The 11,260-nt window shown below is 43.9% G+C and overlaps 1 protein-coding gene across 2 annotated transcripts in view; it reads left to right on the top strand.

The window, feature by feature from the left end:
* The first annotated feature begins 3,420 nt into the window (after positions 1 to 3,420).
* The window catches only part of LOC141257343 (calpain-13-like), a 212,037-nt gene continuing 204,197 nt past the window's right edge, over positions 3,421 to 11,260 (top strand). For both annotated transcript variants that reach the window (XM_073671798.1, XM_073671799.1), the window contains exon 1: positions 3,421 to 3,711. The gene's annotated coding sequence lies outside the window, so the exon portion shown is untranslated. The remainder of the gene's footprint in view (positions 3,712 to 11,260) is intronic.

Genomic DNA, 11,260 nt, shown 5'->3' with positions numbered 1-11,260 from the left:
GAAAGACTAGAAGCAATGGGATGAAACTGAATGGGAGGAGACACAGATTAGATATTCGAAAAAACTTTTTGACAGTTAGGGTGATCAATGAGTGGAACAAGCTGCCACGAGAGGTGGTGAGTTCCCCTTCATGGACGTCTTTAAACAAAGGCTGGACAGATATCTGTCTGAGATGATTTAGTGAATCCTGCTTTGAGCAGGGGGTTGGACCAGAGGACCCAGGAGGTCCCCTCCAACTCTACCAATCTATGATTCTTTGAGAACTGGTGTTTGGCGCCAAACAAACCCTGCTATTTGCATGTACCAACAGGATCCTGTGGTGATATCTGAGCTCAGATCTTACCAGCCGGTAACTGTTCTCTGAAGAAGCTGGAGTCTGAGGAGAGGGTCCTGAACTAGTCTCAGTTTTCAGTCTGTAAAGCCAGCAGAGGGTCCTCCACATCACTCAGATGCACTGGGGAGGAATCCACCTCTGTATCCAACAACAGTTGTCCCTTCAAAGTAGCTCCTTCTCTCTGCTCAGAGCCACAGGCAAAGCTCCTCCTTCAGGCAAAGTTCTATTAGACTCTCTGCACTCTGCACGCTGCACACTTCAGCTCTTAGGATGCAACTCGACCATGTCTCTCCGCTCTCCAATCCTGCTTCTCTTTTTGCTGAATCACACCAACAACTTCACCAAAGAGTTCCTTTCTTTTAGAGGCAACAGGGGCCTCTGGTGGCCGGAGGCTGGTAAAGCAGCAATGTCCACACAACTCCCTCTCACACACATGACAGCACATTGGGACTGGAACACGATTTTCCTCTAAAGTGCCAGGGCATCAAGGAGCAGCAGCTTGTCCATGGCTACCGCCCTCCGGCACCTTGCATTTGGCATAATCGGCAGGATTCAGACAGCAATCAAGAAGACTTGACAGATGCGGGAAAGGTTCATGTGAAAATAAAGATGGCGACTGCAGCTAGGCCCAAGATGACAGACGATGGCGCATGAGGCTGAGAAAGTATCGCCTGTCGTGGGTGTTGGCAGATCAAAAGGTTGCAAAAAATCTCTCCGGCCTTGAAAGGGGCCTGTCTGAAGAGCTCTTTTATCGAGTGGTGCCCGCCCTCAGTGACCGCAGTGGAAGAAAAAGAAACCATGCCTGTTACAGCAAGCCAAGGGACAATGGGTAGAGACTCGCAAGAAACAGGCAGATGAGGCAGAAGTGGCTCCACCCCGGAAGAGGCGAAGCGGTAGGGAAGTACACCCACAGGAGAGTGGGCGTCATTGTTGGTGAGCAAGGAGAAGAGTGAAGAATAGAGAATGGAGCGTTACGGGTTCCCTGTGGAAAGAGATTGCCGATTTTACGGTATCACGCTCCGCTGAGGCCAAGGATGGTTGGAATGGAACTAGAAGATGGCTCCACTGGAGGAGGAAGTGCGGTCAGGTGGGCTGATGACACTTGAGGTCCCGAGTCTGGAGCCTGAATCCAAGGCGGAGGTGGCCGTGTCAGTGTGGCCAAGACCACACAGCGCCCCAAGGAGGTGCCAGTCTAGGAAACAGCCCCCATACCCCAGCCACAACCTTTGGCTCCAGACCCCGTTAGGGCCAAATGCGTGGTGAGAGTCATGGAAGAGAAGAAGAGGTGAGAAAAATGGATGCGGGTGCAGCTGGAACTTCCTAGGGGTGGAGCTGTCGGCGACCGGGTGATACACGGTTTTGTGAAGTACTTTGATCCCAAGAAGAGGCATGGCTTCATTCAGGAGTCAGTAACTGGTGACCGGGTATATGTTAACGTCGGCTCTTTGCTACGGGCCAGCATTACAAGAATGGGACTACGTCCGCTTCATGAAGGAGGACGGGCAGCGGGGATGGTGACCATAATGCAATCGGAAAAGGAGAATCCTCAGGCGGCACGGCCAGAAGATGTGAACCACCAGGTGGTCACCATACCTCGATGGGATATGCCCTCAACCAGGGCTCCTGCACTCCTGAGCCCTACACCATCAAGCCCTGCCGAACGCAAGAACAGTGGAGAAACAGCCTACAATACCACGTCCTCTACAGCAAGCACGAAGGACTATGTATTCAAATCACATAGTGAGTGTAAACACAATTGTAATGAAGTATATGCTGCCCAGCCACACCACCCTGTGATTTTTTCTTGTTCTTTTTGACTAGGTTCTTATTTTCAGGGCATGCCGCCTTAGGGACAATTCTCTAACCAAGACTGATGATGATGATGAGATAGCCGATTTAACAGCTTGATCTAGTTAAAGATTGCAGGTGACTATATTATTTCTATTGCCTTCTGTCTGTATCTCTATGGACAAAGCTGTGTTTGGGACAAACACGTTTAGGCTTAAACTTGGCTAGTGGATAGTGGTGCTACATTATAATTGTGTTTTTCTGTGTTATTGTTTAGTTGTTGTTTGGCATGCTGCATGTTGATCCCACTTATTGGATGGTGCCCCCCCTTGTGTGTTTTTGTAGTTTAAATATAACAACTTAGCATAACATTAAGGCTATGTTCACACGTTGCGTTTTTGCTGCCTTTTTTTGCTGCTTTTTTATGCAAATTTTAAGCTGCAGTATCAGTGAAAGCTATAAGATTTCAAAAATCTCATACACAAACATTGTTTTTTTTTCTTGACTGATTTGGAAAGTGCTGCGTTTTTGCAAACTGCAGAATGTCACTTATTTCAGCGTTTTTGCGGCATTTTTTAACCAAAGCAAGCAATTGGTAATCGCAAAAATGCAGCAAAAACGCAGCAAAAAAAACCTCAGATATCAGGTTTTGCTGCATTTTTGGTGCCAAAACCTTAGAGAACCTGCATAATCTTTCTTTGATGGGCACTAAACTTTATCAGCATGCACAATAGACAAAAAAAAAAACGCAGCAAAAAATGTAACAAAAACTTAGCAAAACGTGCTTTTTTTTAAGCTGCTACTTTACGGCCAAGAGTGCAGGTTTTGCCTACGGAAAAAAAACGCAGAAAAAAAAAAAACAACATGTGAACATAGCCTAACATGGCATTACAACAGTCCTGATCAATTCAACAGCCAGCAACACGGGATGGAACATTTACAACCCTCCTACAAGTCCACAAAGCACAAGCACCACCAGCAGCATCACCACCTAGCTATGCCTCAAGATCCATGATTCTTAAAAAGTAAAAGGTGGAGGACAAGTAGGCACACCAAGGACATTTTCCTTTTCTAACAGGGCAACAATGTACCCATATAAGGGGTACATTAAAAATAAAGAAGTCTAATCTTTTATACCAAGGTAAGAAATTAAGAATTATGGGTTACTGCCAGTGTCTGGGTGTAAGGCAGTAATCCCTATGTGATCTAGAACATATTCAGGTGACACTTCCACGTTGGGTGACGTATTACTCTATGGTGACTTTTTTTTCAAGGCAGAGGGGGGGGCCGTCTGTTCATTTCCCTAATAATAGTATGTAAATACAGGCAGAGCGTACAGCCCCAGGGCTCAGGGAGACACATCCACACTCACCTGCTGCAAGGAAAGCTCAATACACGTCAATTATTGATTCGCAAACATACAGGAATATAGACACAATAGGCCAATGTTCAACCAAGGCAAGGCTGGCTACTGAGGAAGAAGAAGGAGGAACAATACTGACAAAATAGCATTTTATACTCTGGAGTAAAAGTGCAAGAAAGAAACCAAACTCGGATTGTATCTTGATGGTTCCTTGAAGATCCCTAAGGTAAATTGCTTTTCCGCAGAAACGAGTCTCATAGCCGCTCTGTCCTTAGGCACTTAGACACGTTTGTAGGCATGGAACTAATAGTCACAGCATAGTATAGTGTGAAGGTAAGCAGAGCTACTTTGGAGCTGGGTGTGCATGACCATGGAACATGCTGGGACTTGTGGTTATACAATAGTGGTTTCTGATAGTCTCTAGTAGATACTACAGGATGTGTTCATAATAGAGTGTAGTGTACGGTATGTTATTCACACTGACTCCATCAGTAATATTTGCATGTATCTGAAGTGTGGGACCCTAGACTCAGTATTACTGGGGGGGGGTCCCTGCTACCCCAGACATAGCATTAGCACAATCTTCAACAGGTAGCAACAGGGGCTCAACATGTTTAACCCTCTTGCAAGCACACAAGGTACTAGCACCCCCAGATCCATACATCACTAGACGACATGTTACCACCGGGTACATCATCAGAAGATACATCACCACCGGGTACATCACCAGAAGATACATCACCACCAGATACATCACCATGAGATACATTGCCACCAGACACATCACCACTAAATACATTACTACCAGATATATCACCACCAGATGCATCGCTATCAGATATATCGCTACCAAATACATCACCAGAAGATACATCATCACCAGATACATCACTTCCAGATACATCACCACCAGGTACATCGCCACCAGGTACATCACTACCAGATACATGACCACCAGGTACATCACTACCAGATACATCACCACCAGGTACATCACTACCAGATACATCACCACCAGGTACATCACTACCAGATTCATCACCATCAGGTATATCGCCACTAGATACATCACCACCAGGTACATCGTCACCAGATATATCACCACCAGATACATCACCACCAGATACATCACCAGCAGATATATTGCCATCAGATACATCACTACCCAATACATAGCCACCAGTTACATAACCACTAGATACATCATCACCAGATACATCACCAGCCGATGCATCAACACCAGATACATGATCAGCAGAAACATCACCAGCAGATACATTACCAGCCGATACATCACCAGTCACTGCTAGATACATCATCACCGGATACATCACCAGCAGATACTTCACCACCACCAGATACATCACCACCTGATACATCACCAGCAGATGCATCGCAGCCGATACATCAACAGAAGATACATCATCACCAGATACATCACTACCAAATACATCACCAGAAGATACATCACTACCAGATACATCAACACCAGGTACATTGCCACCAGGTACATTGCCACCAGGTACATCACCATGAGATACACTGCCACCAGACACATCGCCACCAGATACATCACCACCAGGTACATTGCCACCAGGTACATTGCCACCAGATACATCACCATAAGATACACTGCCACCAGACACATCGCCACCAGATACATCGCCACCAGGTATATCGCCACCAGGTACATCGCCACCAGATACATCGCCACGAGGTACAGTTATATGAAAAAGTTTGGGCACCCCTATTAATCTTAAGCTTAATGTTTTATAAAAATTGGTGTTTTTGCAACAGCTATTTCAGTTTGATATATGTAATAACTGTTGGACACAGTAATGTTTCTGCCTTGAAATGAGGTTTATTGTACTAACAGAAAATGTGCAATCTGCATTCAAACAAAATTTGACAGGTGCATAAGTATGGGCACCTCACCAGAAAAGTGACATTAATATTTAGTAGATCCTCCTTTTGCAAAAATAACAGCCTCTAGTCGCTTCCTGTAGCTTTTAATGAGTTCCTGGATCCTGAATGAAGGTATTTTTGACCATTCCTCTTTACAAAACAATTCCTGTTCAGTTAAGTTTGATGGTCGCCGAGCATGGACAGCCCTCTTCAAATGATCCCACAGATGTTCAATGATATTCAGGTCTGGGGACTGGGATGGCCATTCCAGAACATTGTAATTGTTCCTCTGCATGAATGCCTGAGTAGATTTGGAGCGGTTTTTTGGATCATTGTCTTGCTGAAGATCCATCCCCTGCGTAACTTCAACTTTGTCACTGATTCTTGAACATTATTGTCAAGAATCTGCTGATACTGAGTGGAATCCATGCGTCCCTCAACTTTAACAAGATTCCCGTTGCCGGCATTGGCCACACAGCCCCAAAGCATGATGGAACCTCCACCAAATTTTACTGTGGGTAGCAAGTGTTTTTCTTGGAATGCTGTGTTTTTTTGCCGCCATGCATAACGCCTTTTTGTATGACCAAACAACTCAATCTTGGTTTCATCAGTCCACAGGACCTTCTTCCAAAAATAAATTGGCTTCTCCAAAAGTGCTTTTGCATACCTCAGCCGACTCTGTTTGTGGCGTGCTTGCAGAAACGGCTTCTTTCGCATCACTCTCCCATACAGCTTCTCCTTGTGCAAAGTGCGTTGTATAGTTGGCCGATGCACAGTGACACCATCTGCAGTAAGTTGATGCTGCAGCTCTCTGGAGGTGGTCTGAGGATTGTCCTTGACTGATCTCACCATTCTTCTTCTCTGCCTTTCTGATGTTTTTCTTGGCCTGCCACTTCTGGCCTTAACAAGAACTGACCCTGTGTTCTTCCATTTCCTTACTATGTTCCTCACAGTGGAAACTGACAGGTTAAATCTCTGATACAGTTTTTTGTATCCTTCCCCTGAACAACTATGTTGAATAATCTTTGTTTTCAGATCATTTGACAGTTGTTTTGAGGAGCCCATGATGCCACTCTTCAGAGGAGATTCAAGCAGGAGAACAACTTGCAAGTGGCCACTTTAAGTAGCTTTTCTCATGATTGCACACACCTGGCTATGAAGTTCAAAGCTCAATGAGGTTATAAAACCAAAAAAAGGGCTTTAGTAAGTCAGTAAAAAGTAGGTAGGAGTATTTAAAACAAGAAAATGATAAGGGTGCCCACACTTATGCACCTGTCAAATTTTGTTTGAATGCAGATTGCACATTTTCTGTTAGTACAATAAACCTCATTTCAAGGCAGAAACATTACTGTGTCCATCAGTTATTACATATATCAAACTGAAATAGCTGTTGCAAAAACACCAATTTTTATAAAACATTAAGCTTAAGATTAATAGGGGTGCCCAAACTTTTTCATATAACTGTACATCATCACCAGATACATCATCACCAGATACATCGCCACCAGATACATCGCCACCAGATACATCACCAGCAGATACATCACCAGAAGATACATCACCACCAGATACATTACCACCAGATATATCACCACCAGATACATCGCCACCAGATACATCACCACCAGATACATCACCACCAGACACATTACCACCAGATACATTACCACCAGATATATCGCCACCAGATACTTACCACCAGATATATCGCCACCAGATACATCACCACCCAGTACATAGCCACCAGATACATCACCAGCCGATGCATCACCAGTCACCACCCGATACATCACCAGCAGATACATAGCCACTAGATACATCACCACCAGATACATTACCAGCAGATACATCACCACCAGATATATAGCCATCAGATACAACATCTCCAGAAGATACATGACCAGAAGATACATCACTACCAGATACACCACCAGCTATACCTGTACTGGATTCGTGAATCATGTCTGATCTGTTTACTATTGACATTACTAATTTTTCACCGTATCATGGGCAGAGACATTAGACAGGCATCAGCTGGAGGATGCTGAAAGGCAATGTTGCACTTCTGAAAAACACTTATTTAGGCATCTGCTGCAAGAGCATTGATAGTGGGAACCTGGAGAACATTGGCGGACATATCATTGGTGCAATCTGTGCAGTCGCACAGGAGCCCAAGAGATAAGGGGGCCACTGCCAGCTCCAAAGCAGCAAGTAACTTCTGACACAGACACAATATTGGAGTGATATTATATTTGCATATGGGCCGTTTTCTGTCTGGAGAAGATATACTGAGCTAGGCAGGCACCAAACCAGTCACCTGTAATGTAAAACGAACCATTCTTCTCTCATGTGTCATCCGTTTCGTCTCTGTTTTGCATCTTTTTTTTCTCTCATCTTGTTAAAAACTGAAGCAGGTAGACCGTCTGATCTTTTATTCATGGTTGCCTCTTGGACATCAGTTAAAACAGGTGAAACATGAATGGAAAACTGAAATAAAAAGATTGTCTTCCATTTTTCATCAATTTTAATGGACCCCCATAGACTTTAATGGCTGAGACTGATCTGAATAGGAGACTTGTGGATCAGACAAACATCTATTTTTTAAACACTTGTCTATATGGATCAATGAAAAATGAAATTGTAATAATAATAACACATGGACATGTCTGGATGCAGGCTTAGACTGCGGCTAGACAGCGACTTTGACAGTAGCACAGGTCGCGCTGCCAACGTTTGTTAAGTCTATCTGCACAATACCAATGAATGATGTCGCATTGCAACCCCGAGGCTACAAGCAAGTCACAAAAAATACAACAGATTCTTATTTCTTTGCATCTTCCTTGTTGCAGTTGAAGTATCCTCAGTTGTATTATGCTGTGATGTAGCCATGGAGCTGTCACCTGTGTCGCGGCCAAAGTCGTTGTGTAGCCACAGCATTATTTTGGAGCCAGTGTTACCTCCTAGGTGTGCCATCTGGAAAGGAAAGAGGACACTGTAATAATCAGGTTCAGAGTAGGATCACACAACTGTTTTCTCCACATCTGAGAAAAATGGCCCGAATCTTCTGATCAGACTTTGATCAGAGATTGATTAAAGATTGATCAGAGTGGCATCAGGTTTTTTTTGGACGTGGAGACAAAAAAAATGTAATTTTTCCACCTCCATTCTGTCAGTCCGTGAATATCGGACTGCACTGAGATGTAATCTGAGAGTGCAGTCCGATTTTTTTTTTTCATGTATCCATAAACTTGCATTGCCTCACTCAGATCAAAATCGGACATGTCTTCAATTTTTTTCCGCCGACTACTTGGTCCAAAGTAAAAATTGGATATTTGCATAGCCTCATAGAATATCACAAGCACAAGTGGAAACCACAGATAGCACTCGTACGAGAAAATCAGTCGTGTGCATGGGCCCTAACAAGCCCAATTACAGATATTGCTCTCTCCGTATTAGGAGATTATTTTCAGAGCACACAGCTTGGAGGGGACAGAGCATTGGCATCTGTGGCAATGACATTGAAAGAGGGCATCTGTGGCAATGACATTGAAAGAGGGCATCTGTGGTAATTACATTGACAGAGGGCACCTGTGGCAATGACATTGAAAGAGGGCATCTGTGGCAATGACATTGAAAGAGGGCATCTGTGGCAATGACATTGAAAGAGGGCACCTGTGGCAATGACAATGAAAGAGGGCATCTGTGGCAATGACATTGAAAGAGGGCACCTGTGGTAATTACATTGAAAGAGGGCATCTGTGGCAATGACATTGAAAGAGGGCACCTGTGGGAATAACAATGAAAGAGGGCACCTGTGGCAATGACATTGAAAGAGGGCATCTGTGGCAATGACATTGAAAGAGGGCACCTGTGGCAATGACAATGAAAGAGGGCATCTGTGGCAATGACATTGAAAGAGGGCATCTGTGGCAATGACATTGAAAGAGGACATCTGTGGCAATGACATTGAAAGAGGGCACCTGTGGTAATTACATTGAAAGAGGGCATCTGTGGTAATTACATTGAAAGAGGACATCTGTGGCAATGACATTGAAAGAGGGCACCTGTGGGAATGACATTGAAAGAGGGCATCTGTGGTAATTACATTGAAAGAGGGCATCTGTGGTAATTACATTGAAAGAGGGCATCTGTGGTAATTACATTGAAAGAGGACATCTGTGGCAATGACATTGAAAGAGGGCACCTGTGGCAATGACATTGAAAGGGGGCACCTGTGGCAATGACATTGAAAGAGGGCACCTGTGGTAATTACATTGAAAGAGGGCATCTGTGGTAATTACATTGAAAGAGGGCATCTGTGGCAATGACATTGAAAGAGGGCACCTGTGGGAATAACAATGAAAGAGGGCACCTGTGGCAATGACATTGAAAGAGGGCATCTGTGGCAATGACATTGAAAGGGGGCACCTGTGGCAATGACATTGAAAGAGGGCACCTGTGGTAATTACATTGAAAGAGGGCATCTGTGGTAATTACATTGAAAGAGGGCACCTGTGGTAATTACATTGAAAGAGGACATCTGTGGCAATGACATTGAAAGAGGGCACCTGTGGGAATGACAATGAAAGAGGGCACCTGTGGCAATGACATTGAAAGAGGGCATAGAATCATAGAATCATAGAATGGTAGAGTTGGAAGGGACCTCCTGGGTCATCTGGTCCAACCCCCTGCTCAAAGCAGGATTCACTAGATCATCTCAGACAGATGTCTGTCCAGCCTCTGTTTGAAGACGTCCATTGAAGGGGAACTCACCACCTCTCGTGGCAGCCTGTTCCACTCATTAATCACCCTAACTGTCAAAAAGTTTTTTCTAATATCTAATCTGTGTCTCCTCCCATTTAGTTTCATCCCATTGCTTCTAGTCTTTCCTTGTGCAAATGAGAATAAAGATGATCCTTCTACAATGTGACAGCCCTTGACATATTTGTAGACAGCTATTAAGTCTCCTCTCAGTCTTCTTTTTTGCAAGCTAAACATTCCCAAATCCTGCAACCGTTCCTCATAGGACATGGTTTGCAGACCAGTCACCATTCTGGTCGCTCTTCTCTGAACTTGCTCCAGTTTGTCTATGTCTTTTTTAAAATGTGGTGCCCAAAACTGTACACAGTATTCCAGATGAGGTCTGACCAAAGAGGAGTAAAGACCAATAATGACTTCACGTGATCTAGACTGTATGCTTCTGTTAATACATCCCAGAATTGTATTTGCCTTTTTTGCTGCTGCATCACACTGTTGACTCATGTTCAGTCTATGATCTATTAGTATACCTAAATCTTTTTCACATGTACTGTTGCTTAGCTCTATTCCTCCCATTCTGTATATGCTTTTTTCATTTTTATTGCCCAGATGTAGTACTTTGCATTTTTCCCTGTTAAAAACCATTCTGTTGGTTGCTGCCCACTGCTCCAGTTTATTTAGGTCTTTTTGAATCCTCTCTCTCTCTTCTCTAGTATTAGCTATCCCTCCTAGCTTTGTGTCATCAGCAAATTTAATCAGTTTACCCTCAATTCCTTCATCTAAATCATTGATAAAGATGTTGAACAATACAGGTCCCAGGACGGAGCCCTGTGGTACCCCACTTGAGACATTCATCCAGCTGGATGTGAAGCCATTTACAATCACCCTTTGAGTCCGATCACTAAGCCAGTTATGAATCCACCTAACAGTTGCCTGGTCCATTGCATACTTGGTCATTTTTTCAATAAGGATGGTGTGAGATACTTTGTCAAATGCTTTGCTGAAGTCAAGATATACTATATCTACAGCATTTCCCTGATCCACTCAGTCAGTGATTCTGTCATAGAAGGAAATTAAGTTAGTCTGACATGACTTGTTAGTTATAAACCCAT

The sequence above is a fragment of the Phyllobates terribilis genome, unplaced genomic scaffold, assembly GCF_046119375.1.
Source record: "Phyllobates terribilis strain yellow unplaced genomic scaffold, ASM4611937v1 Scaffold_3__8_contigs__length_932513732, whole genome shotgun sequence".
In the NCBI taxonomy this organism is placed as follows: Eukaryota; Metazoa; Chordata; class Amphibia; order Anura; family Dendrobatidae; genus Phyllobates; species Phyllobates terribilis.
Note: the sequence above shows the minus strand (reverse complement) of the source record. Positions and strands in the feature narration are given on the sequence as shown.